The 20,517-nt window shown below is 40.5% G+C and overlaps 1 pseudogene; it reads right to left on the bottom strand.

Moving 5' to 3' along the window:
- LOC140916994 (glutathione hydrolase-like YwrD proenzyme) overlaps positions 1–18,676 on the bottom strand; it is a 35,579-nt pseudogene extending 16,903 nt beyond the window's left edge.
- Positions 18,677–20,517: the final 1,841 nt, after the last annotated feature.

The following is a 20,517-nucleotide window of genomic DNA, read 5'->3' as shown; positions in this document are numbered from 1 at the left end:
ACTATGGCCTCCTGGATGGCTCTCGGATCACAGGGATCAAGATACAGGGCCTTTTCTTAAATAGAGCAGGCCAGGGAAAACATTCTTAGTCTGGGCTCTGAGCAAGAGAGGTCAATCACCATTGGGTGACTTTTACATTAAATTGTTTCAGGGATTCATTTGAGGGCTGTCAAACTTATTTTAAGATATCTGGGCTGCTCTTTACTTTTTACACAATATATAGTGCATATTTTAAATAAAATCATCCACTGCTTGATTGTAATAAACCATTATTGTTCTAATTCAAAGAGAAAACTGCCACTTTTATCAATTCATATGGTGAATCATGTTTGATAGTTTCCTATCACATTTCATTTTATCTTTTAGATACAACCTGGGCTAACGACATAACATTAAACAGTAAACTCTTCGTACTTTACACTGGGCAGTTTACCACAGAGACAGATTAGTGTTAAAATAAAAGGATATTCAGACCACAGCGTTTGCAGAAATAAACTAAAGACTCCAGCTACTCTTACAAATAGAGCCTACTTAATACTATACAATGGACTTTTCTTTTTCACCAAGATCAGAAATGTACTCACACTAATAATCCACAGAAGCAAGCGAAGGAAGAAGCCTTACCTTTGCAAATTAATTTTCTCCAAGCATCCTTTAGCATATGTTTTAGAAAGAAGTTATTTTGTAGGTACTGGAACTTTGTCATGGACAGCACAGAACCAGAAAGTAACAGAGAAGCTCAGTTTCAAGGCTTCAATAAGTACATGTAAATAGTCAGCAGTGTTATGGCCCATGTCTGAAAATGGCAACAAAAATGACAAAAGTTTTAGTTTATTTTTAACCTTTCAGTGTTATTTCATAATATAATGACATTGTTTACCCTGCTGTTATTGGATAACATTAATTACTGAATTGATTTCAATGGAGTATTACCAGGGATGGATTTGATCAATTCTTTCCAAGGATACTAGGGAAATATTCATTCATTTTGGACTTAAGAGTTCTTCAGAATTTGGCTCATAGTCTTCAGTGGTATTAGGTGTTTTGAACCTATCTGAACAATTCAGAATTTTGAACTGGTATCAAGCTATTTATAAAATATCACACTATTTTTGAAGTTATATGAGGGCCTCTCTTCAAAGTTGATAGGGTAATTTGCTAAATTTTCAAATTTGTATTAAATTTTCAAAAACATAAATCTCAGAGAGGCTGTTTCATATTAGCAAATTTCCCAGTCCAGGTCCCACTGAACTCTCTTTACTATATTTTGATATTTAGTAGAGAATTATCCACTGTAGAGTGGAGTCATGTCTAGTAACAATTTTATTTCCCCTTCTGCTTGGCTTTGAGGAAAATTTTCCTCAGAGTTGAAAAAGAACATTAACATGTCTGGAAATCTTCCTTTTGTGTCTGCTTAAATCATCCTCAAAGGAAAATATCACAGACACAGAAAAATTCTTTCTATTGGACATAACTCAGACCTTTAATATTAAAATTGTCTAAAATGTGCAGGGCTATCAAAGCTGTGATTCCTTATCCATTTGGAGGGATTTCCCAAACATTCACCTCCTGGAATAGCAAGACATGTTGTTATTCCCCCATTTAAAAAAAAAAAACTTTCTAAAGGTTTCCTGAATATTATCACATATTATATACCAACAGTGACATAATAAAACTGGGTATTTCTTCAAGGCAAAGAGAAACCAGGTAACATTAAAGTGGTATAGCTTTTCTTTCACTCAACCTTGTATAACAACAATATGCAAACCCTATAAAACAATACACTATTCTACAGCAATGTCCCAAACCACTGTCATTACACAAGTGTAAGCAATATTGTTTCCCCCTTTTACTGTTGCCATAAAGGATGTAATACTGGTCCTCTGTCTGGGGGTGGATTTTGCCCATAAACTAACTACAGACATTGGCTTTGTAAAACACTTCGAGAATTCCCATGTATACTCTTTCCTAAATATACGTTGGCGCAGTGGAGTATGTGGGAAAATGGGAGCCTATGTTTCAAATATCATAAATAAAACTTATTACTTTGAGCGCTTCTGCAAACTTGTCCTCATAACATTGAACTTATCCAATTCAGCTTGTTAAATCTAACGATAAAACCATTAAGTTCTATATCTGCTTCAGAAGGTTAAATACCTATTTATCTGAAAAGTTTATCAGCATTAACTGAGTAATATATAGAGTTGCCTGTCTTTGAATATTAAATTATACGCGATAACCCTGTGAGTTTATTTTTAAATTAATAACAAATGAGCCTGCCCTGAGTTCTTTGACAACCCCCTCACTTATGTCAGTTGGAGTTTTCCCTGAGTAAAGACTATAGGTTTGGATCTAGACACATCCAGTTATTTCAAAATAGCGTGCGTAAGTTGCTTTGGGTATGTTCCCTTGCTTCTATATTTCGGGATATTACTCAGTGTATAGTGGGTGTGTATCTATGACTAATGATTTTATTAGCAGGTCAGTAAGCATTGACTGTCTTTTGACATACTATATAGCTGGGTGTGAAAGCACAGAATTTGCTTACGTTTGTACTCCATGAATAATGCAAGAATCAACTGTTCACATAGTGAGAATAAAAACAATGCACTCCAAAAATGCTGCTCAGCAACCCTGTGACATTGGATTAGTAAGAATATTAAAATATCCAAAATATAATTTCCAAATCCATGTGACATCACACACAGCCAGAGAATACTGCATTTGAAAACATTTAGGGCCCAATCCCAATATCTGTATTTTTTTATGCACCAACAGCTCCTGTGGCATTTAATGGGAGTCTGGGATATGCAAAGAATGCAAGATCAAAACTAGGAAAACACCACCAATCCCTACCATTAAAAAAACCTTTGTCTTTTGATTTTCAGTGAACGTCGTGCTTTAGGAAGGCTCTGCACTGACAGCTCTGGAGACCTGTACCCACAGAGCTGGTAAAAGCACATGAAGTCATAGCAAGCCCACACTGCACTACAGCTCTGAAAGGACCATCTTCAGAGGTGGGAAAGTAAGTTAGTTTCCATGCCCATTCAATAGTTAGCGTCTCTGCTGAGACTGCCAACATGAGGACCAGTGCTGTATGAGTTGTGATAGTGGTTTTCCAGGAGAGGAATCCCATCCATTAGGAAAAAGAAAAGGAGTACTTGTGGCACCTTAGAGACTAACCAATTTATCTGAGCATAAGCTTTCGTGAGCTCATGCTCAAATAAATTGGTTAGTCTCTAAGGTGCCACAAGTACTCCTTTTCTTTTTGCGAATACAGACTAACACGGCTGTTACTCTGAAACCATCCATTAGGAACTGTGCTCAGGCCTCCCAGGTGGCTGGAATTTAAGTCAGCAAAGTGCAGAAAGAAAATGAGATGTCTTTTTTTAACAGGGAAGATAATTAGCCATTGGAACAGATACCAAGGGATGTGGTAAGACTCCAAATGATGGAGAATTTAAACCAAGACTGGATGTTTTTCTAGGAAATATGCTCCAGTTCAATCACAACTTGATGGTCGAGATGCAGGAGTCCCATCATGAAATTCTGTGTGTTATGCAGGATGTCAGACTAGGTGATCACTCTGGCCATAAAAATCTATGAGTTTCACAGCATATGAGTTTCATGTAAGTCACTGAACAAAGTTCAGGTGACAATTTTCTACAATTGCCTTATTAGTGTCCTCCCTGGACGCGGCTGAACTACCTGCAGCTGCAAAGAACAGGATGTTTTTGTCTACCTTCAGGCTGGGGAGGAAGAGGAATCCGCTTGTGTGACATGGGAGGAGACAGAGTCAGATGGAAGGAGGGTGTGAGAAAGAGCTGTTGAGATAGTAAGGAGGAGAGAGGGTACCTGGATATGGGCTTCAAATGTTTCTGCAACTCAATTCTGGTCAATATTCAGTCTTATTCCATCTCTTTATGCGTAGCCTCAGAATAGTCCCTTTCCAACCACCCCACAGTTACACATTCCCAAATCCAACCCCTGCTGGAAAAGCAAAGAAGGGGAGGGTCTGATTGTGATCCCATTGTGTAAAGCTATGGAGAATCTTCAGGCCAGCAGTGGGCATAGGGGAAAGGAAGGGTTTTGATTTTGCCAATCTGGCCACCACACAGAGGAGAAGTTAGGGGACAAAGGGAAGAATTCCAAAGATGATCTGGCAAGGAAACCTCAGTTCTGTTCCAGTCTAGGCTGCGTGACAGGAAAATCCAACTCTGAAGTATGAGAGAAGGGGAGGTAGGAGAATATAAAAACAATGAGCAATATATGCTCTTGCAGAAAAAACTATGAGCGGGGGAGGGATAAAAGGCCCAGGTAACCACAAGGCTGAATTTTCTCGTAATGCTCCCTTTTCTGGCCTCAGGGCCCAATTCAGGAAGGTACTTAACAACTTGCCTAATTGTAAGCATGTGAGTAGTCCTATTGATTACAATAGGACTGGCGCTTAAGTTTAGGCACAGGCTTGCCAGCCCTTGCTGAACTAATGCCTCAATATTCAGCATATTTTTGGGGACTCAACTCCTAAGTACTTACTCAGTGAGAAGTCAATGGGAGTTTTCCCAAAGTAAAGACTTCAGGAGGTATACAAATAGTGCCTAGAGTTCACAACCTGAGTGAGAGAGATTCACTGGCAGGCAGAACACTAGTTTGCTTTCTTTTTAGTATGAATGTTTTCAGATGGATCCCTCCTAAGTGGCAAAGTGCAGCTCCTGGTTACCTCAGCTTTGAATATTAAAACAAACTCCTTTGCTCCTGTAAGTCACATAGAAAGTTGCACTAGACAGCAAATCTACTCAGCTACCCCACACTTCCCCCTTCCCTGATAAATACTGCAGCTCAGTGATTTCTTGCTGAATTCCTCGGATGGATACAGAAGCTTGAAGGGCATGGAGCTTTTTCCCCATGCTGAACAGACCATCCAATCTACATTCTATTAAAAATAATTACAATTAAAAGAAATAGTTTCCACTCTTGACTCAAAAAACATTTATTTGTTTTTTAGTCATTCATTAGCTCATCATATTCACATTTACAGTAAGGCAAGCTTGAATCAAACTCATGGATCAAAACACTTCAAGCCTCAGTGTTCAAACTTCAGATCTGAATCAAAATTTTGCAGCTTGAGTCCATCTTTAATCTGTAATTAATTCATTAGCTAATTGCTAAGAAACAAACAAACAGGGCTATGTTTTCTATGTTAGACCTGCACGACTGCACACACACATAACCCGTAAATAGCTGCTGTGAACATATACCTAGGATATTTGTATGCATATATAGTCAGTGAGGCACCGAGGTGGCCTTATGCACACAAATGGCATATGCATTCACAAGGACAAATACTTCAGTTATTAGTGCATGGTGGGTATTCGCGGATATAAATTAGGCATGCAAATACATAAGTATGCTTCTTCATGCCTAACTTCGTAAACCAAACTCACAATCTCTGTCGGGTTCAGAACACCAAACTGTCCAGAATACCTTGTAATTTGTGAAAATCGATTTTACCTCATCAGTGACATGGCTTTTTAAATCTTCTAAATCCATTAATCCTCCATTTCTCTGAACAGTTTCTATAATAACTTCTGCAACACAACCTTCGTAGAAGCTTTTCTTGCCAGATTTTGCCAGCTCCTGAAAAAGTTGTAGCTTGTAGCCTGGAAACTACAAAACAAAGAAAAGGAGTACTTGTGGCACCTTAGAGACTAACAAATTTATTTGAGCATAAGCTTTCGTGAGCTACAGCTCACTTCATCGGATGCATTCAGTGGAAAATACAGTGGGGAGATTTATGTACATAGAGAACATGAAACAATGGGTGTTACCATACACACTGTAACCAGAGTGATCACTTAAGGTGAGCTATTACCAGCAGGAGAGCGGGGTGGGGTGGGTTGGAGGGGGGGAGCCTTTTGTAGTGATAATCAAGGTGGGCCATTTCCAGCAGTTGACAAGAACATCTGAGGAACAGTGGGGATGGGGGTGGGGATAAACATGGGGAAATAGTTTTACTTTGTGTAATGACCCATCCACTCCCAGTCTCTATTCAAGCCTAAGTTAATTGTATCCAGTTTGCAAATTAATTCCAATTCAGCAGTCTCTCGTTGGAGTCTGTTTCTGAAGTTTTTTTGTTGAAGTATTGCCACTTTTAGGTCTGTAATCGAGTGACCAGAGAGATTGAAGTGTTCTCCGACTGGTTTTTGAATGTTATAATTCTTGACGTCTGACATTCTAGTGAGGCAATTTGTCTTGGTCAAAGTTAAATTGGCATCTTCTTGTGGATTAAACTATTTAACTCTACTGGTTACATCATTTGGATGATTTAGGTGATCCACATTTGGTAATCCACAATGCTTCCTCTCTATCCACCACATCATTAGCTTTGATTAGTGAAAACATGACGTATTTGCATTGGCAGCACATAATATTACATCAACAATGTACTTTGCATTATTATTATTATTATAGGGAAGGTGGGGCCCAATCCTGCTCCTCCTGAAGTCAGTATCAAAACTCTCACTGACTTCAGCTCAACTGTGAGCTGAAGCCCCAAGTCAGAGCCCCAAGTCAGAAAAATACATTTCCATTGAATGGTGAGAATGGAGAGACTAAGCCAGGTAAAGAGAAACTAAGTTTATTAAGATGAAGAAGCCAGGGTATCACAGATACTAGTGCTTCAGCAGGTAGGGCAAGTAGTTTTGACTTATAATTATATGTCCATGTATGTGTAATGCATTTATTCAAAGAAGCAAGGGTGTGACAGATACTAAAGAACTAGCATATAGGTCACAATAACTTAATGTTAGGAATTGAAGGGAATTCCATAGCTATATAACTCGGCAAAAGACAGGGCAAGGTGCATTATTAAGCTACAATAATGAGATGCTTTAAGGGAATAGCAACAACCATAGCTTGTCATTACTAAGCCAGGATGCTTACTGTGGCTTTAGAATGTTAAATTCTAAAGAGGAAAACTTGCAATATGAAAAAAACACATTTTCAGATTGAAAAAAATGCAGCAGCCATACGGTTACATCTGAGAGAAATAGTCCCAGCTACTTTAAAAGTTTTAATGATAAATCATTACCAAGTTTAAAAACTATTCATTCATATACTGGACTCAAAATTACTAAAAAGAAAAGGAGTACTTGTGGCACCTTAGAGACTAACCAATTTATTTAGTCTCTAAGGTGCCACAAGTACTCCTTTTCTTTTTGCGAATACAGACTAACATGGCTGCTACTCTGAAACCTGTCAAAATTACTAAAGGAAGTCTTTAGGACCCTGGTGTTTCCTGAGTCTGTTCCTGCCTTTCACAGAGTCTCTACTAGCACAGTTGCCAGAGATAGCAGGGTAAAATAGAGAAGCAAACAAACACTAACATTTTTGCATACTCGTTTAAGATGAAATAATGTTAGGCCTTGACTGAATGGATTTTAGCCAGTTTCTGAATCTGTGGAGTTGTCACCCTGTTTCCTCACATATGCAGGAGGAATAATTTGCCTGTTTAATGATAGCAAATGTAATCCACACATCTTCTGGGTGTGGTGTTCTGTCCCATCTAGTGGCACCGTGACCACTTAGAGAGACAGATAAAATGAGTCTGTTCTACAGCCTTAGCTAACAGCCAGTTAGCTCATGCACTAAGCTTTTAGCTCATGAGGTAGAGACTCATGCACTAAACTCCAGAAGCTCCAGGTTCGATCCGACCCGCCGATGACTGGGATCTGTCAGCATTACACAAACACTTCCAGCAACGTCACAGGGATGGCCTTTGTGAGCAAAAACTAAAAGTCTCTAAGCAACACTGTGCATTGTTAGGGCCCAGTCCAGCTACTACTGAAGGCCAAAGGCAAAACTCTCTATACCTGATTCCCCTCTCATTTACACTGGTTTTAAAGCACCCTAACTCCTTCACCTTTGGTGGTGTCACTACTGACTAGCGCCAGGACAACCAGCAGCCTTTCTCCTATGGGTCTGAAGCTCATTAATATTGAGAGGGTGTGATCAGAGACATCCGTTTTAATGAAAGGGGGAAATATTTGAATTTAAGACTTTTAAATCTTGAATCCAATTAGAAAAATAATTTACCTTTTGCAAAATTCAGAACTGTTTATTCTCGGCTCCATAACGAGAGGCCTAGGCCTGGACCAAGAGAGGGCAGATTCTCAGCTAGTTAAATGGTCACAGTACCGTCATTGCATAGCTATGACCTCTGACATCAGCTGAAGATCTGGCCCCTGGAGTTTATGTGTTTTGGCAAAGATGAGGGAGACACTCAGCTTGCCCTGTACTCCTTTTCAGAGATACAAAGTTTCTCCTTTCCAGAAGCAGTACATAGACCCAAAGTTTCTACAAATAAAAAAAAGAAAAAAAATCTTGTTTAAATATTAAAAGATGCAACTAGAAAAAAAGGGAAAAATCAAAGAAATGAACTGACAAGTGACAGAGACTAGAGTTTCGTGAAACATTCACTCTCAAATGTGATTTTAGGTGTTTTTTTTAAATTCATGTTTTTGCCACTTACAGAGAAGCCTTCTTTGGTATTTTTCTTATGGCGGACTCTTGTTCTTAGATTCAGGAACATCTGGATTTATTGCCCTCTCTTATCTAGCCTATGGTTCCTATTCCTTCTATAGTCTGACAACAATGACTGATTACATGATGACTAGATGTAACTCAAATGATCAAAACAGACAAATAAACTAATCTCAAAAAGAGAAGGAGTACTTGTGGCACCTTAGAGACTAACAAATTTATTTGAGCATAAGCTTTCGTGAGCTACAGCTCACTTCATCGTGTAGCTCACGAAAGCTTATGCTCAAATAAATTTGTTAGTCTCTAAGGTGCCACAAGTACTCCTTTTCTTTTTGCGAATACAGACTAACACGGCTGCTACTGTGAAACTAATCTCAAATCACCAGGAACTGAAGTCCTAATGGGGCTGTGTCAAGATGGGAATCCTATATTTTTCCGATATAGAAATCTGCAGGATTTGTCCTATAGTTTTACAGACTTTACTTTTTCAAGCTTCCTGGGAGCATCTAAGCTTTAGGCTCATATTAACCACAAGGCTGTCACAAAGGCCATCCCTGTGACGTTGCTGGAAGTGTTTGTGTAATGCTGATAGATCCCAGCCTGGGCTAGATAGATCTTTGGTCTGACCCAGTATGGCTGTTCTTATGTTCTCCCAGGTGAGTGCCCTAACGACCAGGCTATGGAATATTCTGGATCAGGGCACCCTCAGCTTCCCCTGTTTGAAGCTGTTCCACTGTGGATAAATCATCAGAGAGTCATTGGGCCAGAGAGAACGAGCACAAGCATGAGAATGACTCTATGGCCTTGTGATTCAAACATTCACCCAGGCTGTGGGGGAGACAGCATCCAGTCCACCTGCTCCAATGATTCTTTAATTATTCATCCAAAGTAGAACTGCAGAGTGCATGGTCATAGCAGAAACATGGCGTCTAAGGAACTTTTACTGGAAAAATTTATGCACCGAGAGAGTTTAGGTCGCTACAGGGTTCGGCAGGGTTTTGGACATACCAGTGGAGCTTGATTCTGGGGTTTAGATGCCTAATGTGGTAGTCAGGTGCCTAAATCCTGTTGAGAATATAGCCCTTGCTGAACAAGCCAAGTAGAGAAAAGTCTGCGAACAGAAAGGGTAATAGCTGTGGGAGAACTGCAATCTATTGACCTCAGATGTCTGCATTATGTGCCCCTTTACTAGAGGATTACAAACATTGGGAGGGATAGGGAATTTGAGGGCATAATTAATTTCATTTCTGGTTAGTGATTGCTGTAGTTGGTGCTGACAGCACAGTTTACATTTGAGGATTTTTTAAATTTAAATTAATCTGCCGTATTTTTTACTATAGCTTTATTTGATCTATGTCTGGAATTTAAGATGTGGGTATACTGGTTATACCTTTATGAAATTTCTTTTGTTCAGCTTTCAAGAAATATTATTCTTTATTTGTATTGAAGTACAACAGAGGAACCCATTGTGCTAGGCACTTTTACAATCACAGAACAAAAAGCTGGTTTCTGCCTCAAAGATATTACAATCTCACTATAAAACAAGACACAACAGCTGGATAGAGACAGACAGATGGAGGACCACAAGTGAACAATGAGACAATATTGGTCATCATACTAAGCAGTGGTCTCAGGATTATAATTTAAAATAGAGTGCATCTACAGAAAGAATGGATGGAGTATACAGAAAAATGACCTCTCCAAATGAGAAATATGTTCAATGAGTTTTTTAACAGGTAGTATGAGATTATTCAGGAGAAGACTCTTCATACAAGACCAATTAGTACAGCTATAATCTTGGCCCCATATAAGTCAATGGCAAGAGTCCCACTGACTTTAATAGGGGTTTCACAAAGCTGTTTTCCACTCACACCAGTGTAACTCAAATGACTTCAAGAGTTGCTAATGGTGGTGTTAACCAGAAATGAGATCAAAATCAGGCCCTATGAATCTTAGCTGCTGCACTCTGGGGTTTCACCACAGCCTCTTTGATGTGACAGTGTTTTAGCACTTCAAAGGCAATGGTGGATCAGCCAGCACATTTTTCCCCAGGAGGTAGCTGGTACTGAAGGGATGAAAGGACAAACAGTGTGATGAGGTGTATCATCTCTCTATATAACAAGGGAGTGTTCCCTTAAGTAACAGGTTACAATCTGGTACGAAGTTGTTAAATATTAACAGGAGACAACTAATCAACTGAAGTTCAGTGAACTGCTCTCCTTAATCATCCAGACAGATTAAGAACCAAAAGGAAAAAAAATGTTAAGCATTTACAAAAAGTATATCTATTAGACCTGTCCCATAAGAATGTACACATTTCTGCAGGATATACGACATGGTAATTTTGGGGAGAAAGGTAGAGTTGTGCAAATCATGTACTTTTTAAAAGAATACAATAAACATTTAAAGAGTTACTTGCTCGTATTTTTTGCATCCAGACCTGTGTTTGTTAAGTTTGTCTCCTACTTCTGATCTCCTGGTTACCTGACCCTCCCTGACTCCTGCTCTGACCACTAGGTCAGACCACCCACATCCCAGTTATGACATTAATAAGGAGATGCATGCTAAAATAAGTTTAATTTTACAAACAAAGCAAAACACCTGTTGGTTACTCTGTTGGTTCCAAATGTCCCAGGGACTGTAATCTAAAATCAGATTTCCTTATGCCAAAGGTGTCCTCACTGGGGGAGAGGGATAGCTCAGTGGTTTGAGCATTGGCCTGCTAAACCCAGGGTTGTGAGTTCAGCCCTTGAGGGGGCCTTTTAGGTATCTGGGGCAAAAATTGGGGATTGGTCCTGCTTTGAGCAGGGGGTCGGACAAGATGATCTCCTGAGGTCCCTTCCAACCCTGATATTCTATGATTCTGTGAAAGGTGTTGGCCAAAAAGGGATGGCAGAACCCTTGTCCATGATGAGGAGCTTGGCCATGAACCGGCAGTAGCTCTTTCCCATGAAAAAGAGAAGACACAGACATCAAAAGGAAACAGAGCTGGATTAAACAGTAGATTTAACGAAGATAAGATAATGGGTAAAAAAACTTACAATACTGCTAGCAGAATTTGTATTGATATTGTACCTAGAACAATCTCTAGGTGTATTAAACAACATTTTTAAACAAACATTTTCACTGAGCTTCACCTTTTTGCTTCCATATAGGGAAACAGCTTTGTACCAGCTGGCTGTTGTATTCGGCACAGTGATATTATGAGCATGAAATGGAGAAAGAGGCTTTGTCTCATTAAAACTTGCACTTTTAACAGCTCAGTGGTCGATGCCCCCGGAGACCTGCCACTGCAAGGCAAACAGAAGTGCATACGTAACATAACAAAATATCAGGCCATCAGGTTCAGCTGACAAAAGAGTGATAGTATCACCGAAAGCACAGCACAGCAGTAGTTTCAGCGAGTCCAGCAACAGCGTGGAAACGCACTGGAACAATTATAACAAAGTCCCATTTTCCACAAAACAGGTCACTATGGCCCACATCCTGCAGTCCTTACTCTGCAAAAACTCCTATGAAATAAAACACATTAGTCGACAACCATATTCAAAAACAAGTTATTTGAATTGCCACCCTGACTTTTCCTCTATTTCATTTCTGTCATAAAGTCAGCAGTCATCCTGTCAGGGACACTTTCTGTGAGGTGTCTTAGCACAACCGACAACTCACTGGGAATGTCCATGGGAGTTGAGAATGCGTGTATCAGAACCTCACAGGATATAGCTCTTTGAAAGTTTGATTTCCCACCTGCATAAAATACTGGGGTCTAGCCGTTTCTGAGATAGTCACTGCTATAAACAGATCAGAACTGAAATGGGGCAAAAGAAGGTAAGATGGAAATCAGAAAAATGTAGATTTAAAGTCTGACATCTTATGAACCACCGGGAGTAGAAGTAAATGCTGTATCATGCTAGTCAGCAGGTTTCCAATGAGATACAGCATTTAGGCCCAATCCTACAGTCCTTGTAGAGCCAAAATTCCCCTGGAACTTCATTTCTAGCCTTAGTGACTTGTGGAAAAACTGAACCTTCAAATTGTCACTGGTCCCTTCAATTAGTAATGTTTCTGGGCCCTGTTCCAGTATTCAGTATGGCAAGTCCAGGATCCCAGACCAATGTAATTTTCTCCTTCTACCCTTGTGTTTTAATTTTTCATCACACTTTATCTCATATTTATTTCGAAGAAATTATCTTTATTTTGCTATCACTTTTATATCGTTGATATAGTTTGTGCAAATTATTGCAATGAATAATGGAAAATGTTTTCCAAGGGAAAGGATTCTCTAATGGTATTTCCAGCAGAGAGCCCAAGGACCCTTAGTACAATTGGATATAACTCAGAGTTACATCATTAAAATAGTTTCCTGATACTTTGCAGACAGGTGAAAAAAATCAATGTTATCTGCATTAGAGTATTCATTGCTCTCCCCCATGACCATAACAAACAAGAATGTAAGGGCACCTGGAAGTGATATTCTTTCCACAGTAATGCTCTCTGGTAGGCTATAAAGCCAACTGCCTGTCTCCTTTATAGCTTCTTGATTACACGTACAATAAAAGTCCACTGTGGAAAAACAGTTATTTCTTTGCCGTTATGAATAATGCATTTGAATAGAATTCAACTATAGGAAAATTAAACAAACAACTGAAAAGGAAATGAGGTGCAAATCTGGACTCTGACCTCTCCCTAACAAATGTCTCTCCAGTGAAACTGGTGCTGGAGACTGGCTAGCCATCTGGAAGTTCGACTGTAATTCAAAAAAGGCATTAAACAACTCAGCCTGAGGGCACTCATGTAAAAATGAACAAAGAGGACATGACAATGATGTTATGTATGTTTTCAAGCCTCGTGTAAACAGAGCCTAACTCTGTACACCTTTTTTTGGTGAAATTCCTATTGAAATCAGTCTAAATTCTGCTCTGTTACACTTATACAATCCCAGGAAAGCCTCGTGGTTTGAACTGGAGCTTTGCCTGAATAAGGGGCTGAAAGATCAGATTCACGGTGACCCTCTCATCTGAACTAACTCACCCAAAATAGCCGTCTAGAGTTTGATCCTGTGTGGCAGCTGAGCACTAGCTGCTCCGACTTCTATGGAAGAGTCTAAGGCTCAATCCTGCTGCCATTCAAGTCAATGGGAGTTTTGCTACTAATTTCAAAGGCAGCAAGATTGGGCCTTTATTTAGGCCATGTCCACGCTACAGCTACTACAATCGCACAACTATGGGGCTGCAGCTATGCCACTGTAGCATAGACGCTTCCTACATTGACAAAAGCGGTTTTTTTATCGATGTCATTAATCCATCTGTCCGAGAGGCGGCAGCTCAATCGTTGGAAGAATTTCTTCCTTTGACCTGGCTGAGTCTTCACTGGGGATTAGCTTGACCACACTATGGCACTCAGGGAGTGACATTTTTCACGGCCCTGAGCAACATAGCTTGGTTGATCTAATTTTTAAATGTCAACTGGCCCTTACTCTGAACTCAATGGGAGCTCTCTCTGGAGTCATCCAGTCCCCAACAGATGAATAAATTTTGTTGTTATACAAGGAGGATTTTCCCAACCTCAAACAAAAGCATTTCTGAAAGCCACAACCACTCCAATCTGGCTAACAAATAACACTTCCCTTTTTTGTATCAGCCTCCCGTGACTTTTAGTAATGAGTAAAAGTCTTTAGTTATTACAAGGAAATCCAAAAGACCTTCCCTTCTGCTCTGGATTGTGCTTTTATAAAATGAACCCTAGAGGTGTAATTCTGCAAGCCTTCTGCACATGGAATCCCTTTTTAAGCCCATGGGAGCTTTCCCCACACAGAGGGCTTACGGGAGCAAAGACTAAATCAGAAGGTAATTAATGTTATTACTTTTATTTTTAATTTGCAATAAAGTCAGGCCAGTGACAAGTGAAAATTTGCAGAGACTCCATCACTAAAACATTTTTTTCTAATCTGGTATGATGTTCTGTAACCAGAGACCTAATCTTCCCTCAAAAATCAGCATTTGGATCAGCAAAACCCACAGCTTATGAGCCCCAGATTCAAGAGTAATAAACTGGCCTCAATTCAGCAGGGTGGTCTGGAAATAATTCTGTGCCTGACAGTAACATTTCACCCACCTGCTTCTTCCCAGAACAATTACAAATCTCTTGCTGATACTGCCCTTTTCATCCCTGGTCTTCAACCCACAGACACTCACTTTTCTTTCACACATCTGAACTAATTCCATGGAAGGGAATCTAAAGAGGAAGGAAGGTGCAAGAAGAAATATCAGAAAGTAACAGAGAGATTCTGGGCCAGATTTGCTCTCATTTATAACAGTGCAAAACCAAAATAACTTCCTTTAAATCAGGAGTTACTCCATATTTATACTTGTCTTAAAATCTGCATCTAGATATGGATTAAATAGACCATGAACTCATCAGAGCATTTTTCCTCTCAACTGCATTTGACTCCAGCACAGGATCGTTACTCTCTGTCCTAATCTTCGGAATTTACCTTCCATTGAGACCTTGCACCTGCTTTGTGTTTGCATCATAATAGAGACAGAAGCAGCCCCACCTACGCCAGTACCGCACAGTTCAGTGACATTTAAGGCAGCAGCAATAGCCATGGCAGCATCTACAGCATTGCCACCATTCTTTAAAATATCTGCAAGAAAGAAGCCTGTTAAAATCTGATAGCAGTCTCAGAATTTCCTTCATAGTGCAGAGGAAAATCACAGCCACACTTAAAATAAAGAGTCTAGTAAACACCGGTTTAGCAATCATAGAACCAGAGGATTAGCTAGGAGTATCTTTATCTGCAAAGGAGAATCCCCTAACTCAGGGGTTTTCAAACTTCCTTGCACGGCGACCCCCTTCTGACAACAAAAATTACTACATGACCCCAGGAGGGGGGACTGAAGCCTGAGCCTGCCTGAGCCCTGCCGTCCTGGGTGCAGGGGCCAAAGCCGAAGCCCAAGGGCTTCAGCATCAGGCAAGGGGCCTGTAACCTGAACCTGTCACCCAGGGCTGAAACCCTTGGGCTTCTGCTTTGGCCCCGGGCCCCAGCAAGTCTAAGCCAGCCCTGGTGACCCCAATAAAACAGGGTTGCAACCTATTTTGGGGTCCCACGCCACAGTTTGATAACCGCTGCCTTTACTGTTCAACAATAAAAATTCTGAAAACTGTTTTATGTTTAAAAAAGGCTTTGTTCCTTAGAAAGATAGAAATGCTAGGAACTAATTTCTAAAGCAAAAGTATGAGAATACTGGCATGTGGGGAGGGAAGAGGAGACTGAGAGAAAGGAAGAAACAACATAACCATCCATCAGAAACTCTGAACAATACAAGGGGTGAAATCCTGCCTCCACTGAACTCAATCAGAGTTTTGTCATTGACTTCAATGGGGTTGGATTTCTTCTACAGAGCTTAAGGAACAGATAACAGAGCCTCTTGTTTTTTACTCATCCAGGGCTTTATATCAGTGGTTATCAAATGTTTTCATTTATACCAGTTCATTAGAGGAAATCCTTTTGGGGGCCATCTCCCCAGCCTCCACCTTCCCAGCATCAATATGACAAGGACTCTGCAGACCATCAGAAAAGACCCTACAAATAGAGACCAATGGCCCTGGGGGACACTTTATGGAGGAACATTCCATATTGCTACATACCACTGAAATTTACTATGTCACTATAAACATTGTACTGCTCTGAGGATACATGATGTTGTTAACCTCCTGCAACATGAATAACCCCAGAAAGAACAGGAAATTTACATGAGACTGAAAATGTTGACAATAGCCAATTAAATTTCCTCTGAGGGAGATGAAAGACTTAATTTTGTTCCTCCAGTGAATGATCCGGTAGAAATATTAAGCAGTTTCATGTAAATGTTTCTCCTGCTTAAAGCAAAGAAAAGCATTGTTATATCCTGTTCTGGCAATATGTCTGACTCCATCATGTTGAATGGAAGGAGAAAAACTAAATTATACCAGGCAAGAGGATTGAGACATGAAACAGATAGTTGCTGGGCTCTGACACTGATGAGAACCCTGTCTGTGAGTGAATTTGTAACTAGCCAGACACAAAATCAGGGAAATAATTCTGATTTTTATAGGAATGGGTTATGACAACATTGTAAAGTCATAAAACTAGCATTTTAGAAAGCATGTGCTCACATGCACACACAGAAATGATTTACATCTAACCCTAAATGTAACAGGTTTTCCATCTCTATTGTTTCTGCTTTAGCCACTAGGTGAAATATCTTCTATTCTTGCTAATCCATTCTATTGTTATTCCAGTAATACACAGAGGTCAGAATTAGGATTGAGGGTCCTTTATGTTAAAACTATACCATCCTGGACTAGAAAACACAGTCCATACCTCAAAGAATTTACAAGCTAAATAATAAAGATGCAACAAGTGAGTATAACAACAACAAAAAGGTGTTTACATAGGCACAACTAGATGGTTTTGAATTGATTTGTATATAAACAAATTAGAGAAACATCTGAAAGTCCTACTGCCCAGCTACCTGGCTGTTAAATTGTTAGTGGGCAATTTCCTATAGAACTAAGTAGGTTTTAAGGGTGACAACTTTATAAGCCAGTTCATCAAAGATGTTTGTCTGGGTGGCTGGCCCCTTTAAGAAGAGTCAGGGTCCAGTCTATCCATGACAGGCTTTTATAAGGAGAACAAGCCTTTCTTGAGCCACCTATAGTAATTAACTGCCTAGGTGGCTGGTTGGCAGCTAATTGACTAAGGAGCACCTGTACCTGATAAAAGGCTACCAGAGTTTAGTTAAGAGGGGGTGTTCCTAGCAGGAAAGGAGAATTATCAAGAGCTGCTCGAGATACAGGCTCAGAAGAAGGCTTAGTGATACTGTGCTTTCCCAGTGCTAGGTGGGATGGCTGACTAATTAGCATAGAGCCCAAGAGGAGAGCTGTGAAACTTTTCAGAACAAGAAGGGTAAGCCTGCCTGGCTTGTAGTATGCAGGCTCAGGACTGTCAGACTCCTGAAGGCATTGAGATAGAAGGCCTGTGGGAATTAGCACCCAGGCTCCCAGATGGATGACCTTGAGGGGCTAAAAAAATTGTACCCTAAAGAAGAGTGAACAACTAAGTCCTTTGCAGGGGGAAGAGAATCATTGTGAGATTGCACAGGACAGGGTTCAAGGGGCCAGGAAGACTTTTCTTCTTCTAAAATATCTTCACTGACAGTAATAGAACAGGAAGTCCTCTGTATAGTGCAGTTTTGTTTTAAAAACTACGGGCCAACATATAGTCAGACAGCTAATGCTCAGGTTCCCAGATGCTAAAGTGATGGGTGTGGAATAAGACATTAAAAATCATCTTCCCCATCTGCTCTGCTTCCTTGTCTCAACACTAATATGGAGGGGCTATCCACTCCAGGGCTAACAACTATTTACTGGTAGTTTGGTCCCTAAACCAGCTCAGTCTTCAGTGATAATAAGAACTGGGCCCAATTTCTGTGATGTTTTTTATGAATGGAAATAATCTCCACGAGGGGTTGAGTCAAACCCACCAAATATGTCACTTAGAGCACTTGTCTGCTCTAGCTCGGGCCAAAATAAATCACGCTTCAGGCCCTACCTAGAAAAGACGAATGCTCTAACTATATAGGTTCCCCCAGCCTAGTTCTTCTTTTAAATATTCTGAACATATCTGCTTTCCTATGTTCATGACGCTATTAATGTGTAACTCCTAAAATAGCTGTCTGGAACGACATATGTCACAGGCCCTTATCTGACCAGAAATGTCAAGAACAAAGGTTAAACAAGATATAGGGGAGGTGGTGCATGTTGCCAGCCTCTGCTGTAGGAAGTGGCTGGGGGTAATCGAACAGCTAGTAGAACCCACTGCAAGGAGAAAACTTTCCCTTTCCCTTTTGATATCTGGCTTTCCCCTACAGACCATTTTATCCCACTGACTATCCTCCAAATGCTTCACTATGATCGCATCCCCTGTCTTGCTTGATGAGAACATCAGTCCCATACATGCTCATCTGCCCCATAGCCAGGTTGTCCAGTAACCTGTCTGACGCCTGCCCTGGAGATAACTGGTCTCCACTATGGCTTCCCCTTCTGTGATATACACTTCCACTTCTAATATGTGACTCCTTCCCTCAGACATCCCTGTGTATGCTCCCCTCCTTTGTGAGATGTGCAGAAATGGGCCCTTGGCCTGACTCACCAATGAGGAAAAATGGAGTCTATCTCTGTGTTTACACATGCTCACTGTCTTGGTATGTGGGTGCCTAAAGGCCTGTGTTCCCTATTGACCTGATCCTTCCCCCTACTGAAGAACAGGGTAGCAAGAAGGGAGGAATGGTCCTTTGCCTCTTCAAGAGGCAAACCAATTATCTCTAGCTTCCCACCCAACCAAACCCCCCTATTGCCTAAACTGAAATGATGCCACAAATAGGGAAAGCTGTTGTTGTGTGTACATTTTTTTAAAAAAATTTCTTTCAAAATATGCCAGTACCCCTAGTTATTTTATGCAGATTTCCTTGGGTATTTCCTTTTTTTTTTTTTTACTATATATAACTTTTAAACTGCACAAACCTAAATGGGTTGGTTTTTGGTGCTAGTATGCAGCTTTGGCAAAACTCATAGGCTGTAGAGCTGGTGTGGGGGGAGGGAGAAGGAGAGGGAACATGGCCAAACCATGGGACATGGCCCAACCATTTTTTGGCCAGGCCAAACCTGCGTGGTGCTGTGACTTGATTCATGGTATCTCAGTACCAGTCACTCAAATTGGGATTGGCCACCCTTCCAACATGATGGAGTAGCACGTGGGCCAAATTTGAGTGAGTGTTGTGAGCTGGTGCATGGGATCAGTGGTGCTGTGGCCCTGTGTGGCAGGTTGCAATACCACTCACCCCACCCAATTTGGAGGGGATGGGCGCTGGAGGTCAGGCTGTTGAGGGTGGGGAGGGGAGGTTGTCAGTGAAAGAGGGTCAGGTGGGCTGGGGGGCAAACCTAGGGCGCCCTGCAGCCCCTGACAAAACTCCCATTGACTTCAGTGGGATCAGAAGCAGGCCCCGAGGCAATCTGAGGACTCATAACACATACTGAAATACAAACAACGCACAGTGACTTGGCTACAGAAATTATGGGGCTGATTTTTCACAAGTGCTGAGCACCCATAACTTCAGCTGAAGTCAAAGCAGTAGCAAGTGCTCAGTTCCCCTGAAACTCAGGTCATAACTGCACAAATAGTACAATCATCTTGTAATCCAAGTTTAAAAAATGTGGGTTATGATGCGAGAACTGACAGTTTGCTACATTTTTTTTAAAAGTGTGAAGTACAATTTTCTTACTCCATCTATTCAATCAGAGAACCAAAAGACTATTCCCAAGACCAGTATTTGTTGCAGGGAGCTGATTCCAAGCAACACAACTGCTGGTCCAAACCACTGGGGATGTTTGCAAAGAGAACTTAAGCTATGATGTAGTTTCCAGGCCAATAAATGTATGTTGAGTCCAACAGACAATCTAAAAAGAAAACACAAACACCCACCCCACACATTAGAGATCTGATGACTGAACACAAATCTATCTGTGGTCATCTCTATTAATAAACAGGCAAAATCTTAGTACCTGCTCTCTTCTGTTTTAACTTACACACTGTAATAGTACTTTTGCCTATCACATTTCCAGTTATGCTCAGAACTGCACAGCTGTATCCAATTTACTGTAGTTAGAATTTTTTTGAATAAGTCTAGCTAGATTATTTATTCAACGACTACAGTTTTCTCTGTGAACAGATTGTGGTTTCTCAAACTTATTCTTCATTTTAAATTATTTGCAAAAATTACCTAGTGAATAATTCTAGGTCTGTAACTTGTCTGTATAGCGTTCATTTTTTAGACTGACATGCCAAACCTTAGCTGTTTTAGGTGGACGCACAAGTTGTGTAGTATGTTTCCACCTCCTCAGTAGAGAGCATAACTCTTTCCAGAATCAGGTTCC

This window comes from Lepidochelys kempii, chromosome 9 (assembly GCF_965140265.1).
Source record: "Lepidochelys kempii isolate rLepKem1 chromosome 9, rLepKem1.hap2, whole genome shotgun sequence".
Lineage (NCBI taxonomy): Eukaryota > Metazoa > Chordata > Testudines > Cheloniidae > Lepidochelys > Lepidochelys kempii.
The sequence above is the reverse complement of the archived record's forward strand: the minus strand, read 5'-3'. Positions and strand labels throughout refer to the sequence as shown.